The following is a 1,906-nucleotide window of genomic DNA, read 5'->3' as shown; positions in this document are numbered from 1 at the left end:
CCTTAGGGTAGAAGCCCAAATCAGAGTTGGAGTCTTCCCTTGTAGATTGACCTAGACATTCCTTGGCTTGTGGATCTTCACATGGTGGCATCTGTCTTCCTCCTGAATTTTGTCCAACCTGCTCTTTTCCTAGCTAGGAAGTGACTAGCTTTAGGACCCACTTTATGCAAGTATAATCTAGTTAACATAAAGTAAACCCGGTGTGGCAGTTACATAATTATCAACTTGCAAAGGGGTGGAGTTTAGCCTATCAATCAGATCACAGCCAATGAGGCCTCTGTGTGGGCATGGCCTTCTCCTGAGGATTCTGGAACTCCTGTCTTCCCCCCTGGAGGTGTCCCACCATTAACACACTTGATGCTGGACATTCCTGTTGTTAAGTTCCATGGAGCTACGCTGATAGCACCAGAGGTCAGGAGCTGGAAGAGCCCCATGGAGACCCACGCCAGCGCCGAGATGTTTCCACTGCCACTGGATCCACAAGACTTTCCCCTTTTGGCCTGTGATTTACTTGTATTTGGCATCATTGCAGATATTGCGTGAGTCTGAAGAGGAATTTATAGATTGGTATCAGACATATAGGCTAATCTCGGGCTTACGGACTTGATGTGAACTGGGCTGGGATGTTTTCTTAATATACAATTACTCTTTATATAAAGCTCTTTCTTATACACATGAGCGTCTATGAATTTGTTTCTCTAGTCAACCCAGACGAACACACCAGGTTTCCAAACATCATCACCTCCCCGGGAATAGGGGTGAAGGTTACAGCACGGAGTTGGGTGTGAGCACACATTTAGTAGGGCCTGGGGAAGGCACACAATTCAATCCACATTCACCAAATAGAAAGACGAAAAGAAGCCCATCGGCCAGGAAGCACAGGAGTGGCTATGAGGGGGCAGTGGAAAGGCACCGAGCTTGGTATCAAAGAAGCACAGAAGCAGAAGGAGGAACAGCTTTCTGCAGGCGATGCCAAGTGTGATAAGAAGTGAAATCCGAGCATGGTCTGTGAGCTTGCTGGGGCTTGAAAAGGAGCAGTCTCAGAGCAGTGGTGGGGACAGAAGCCAGGCCACAGAGGGGTGGGGGCGGGGTGGGGAGCATAGTAGAGGCAACGGAATCATCGTCATCATATCTTGACTAGGGCAGGAAGGAGAAGCCGAGGGCTCCGTCAGGAAATTAGAAACGAAGATGATCGTGATTATTATTTGAAGCAGTCAGGAGAGACCTACCTGATCACATCTACGGGCTGAGGGAAAAGAGCCAGGAGAGGGTAAGTTGAAGTCTTAGAGGAGACTGTCAATAATTGATGAAACACGGCTTGGGGTTGGGGCTGGAGTCCAGAGTTCGGGTAGAGGGATTTCCTGAGACGGGGTGAGCGAGAGCACAGAAGGAAGAAAGAATGCCCATTGCCTTGGTTGTTGTTACGGTTCCAGCCCAAACCCACCTCCCACCACCCAGTCCGTGCTGCCTGACTCACAGTGAGTCCTGTGGGCGTCCGAGCCTGAAACGGTCTGCGGGAGCAGAAAGCCTGGTCTTTCTCCCCAGTTGCTGCTGGTGGTTTCCATCCCGAGGACCATGCAGATCTTAGCCTGAAGTGCAACCCCCACGCCACCAGGGCTCCTTGTTACTGTTAGTTGCCGTCAAGTCCGCCACCTCGATCTATATAGGGGGACAAATGTTGTTCCGGGCTCTGGCATCTTCGGGATCATGGGCATGTGTGAAGTCCTGGTGATCTGCTCCTGAAAGATGGCGCCGCCTCGCAACCCCCTGGCACCGATCCGCTGTGGCGCCAGGTACTGTGAGGAGAAATTGATTGGGCTGCAACAAACCGCAACAAAAAACAGCAACGCAACTAAAAACCCAAGTGCCTTCGAGTCGATGCTGACTCAGAGAGACCTGCAGACAG

The sequence above is a fragment of the Echinops telfairi genome, unplaced genomic scaffold (assembly GCF_000313985.2).
Source record: "Echinops telfairi isolate 266 unplaced genomic scaffold, ASM31398v2 ScPeMD7_7468;HRSCAF=8506_0, whole genome shotgun sequence".
NCBI lineage: Eukaryota > Metazoa > Chordata > Mammalia > Afrosoricida > Tenrecidae > Echinops > Echinops telfairi.
Note: the sequence above shows the minus strand (reverse complement) of the source record.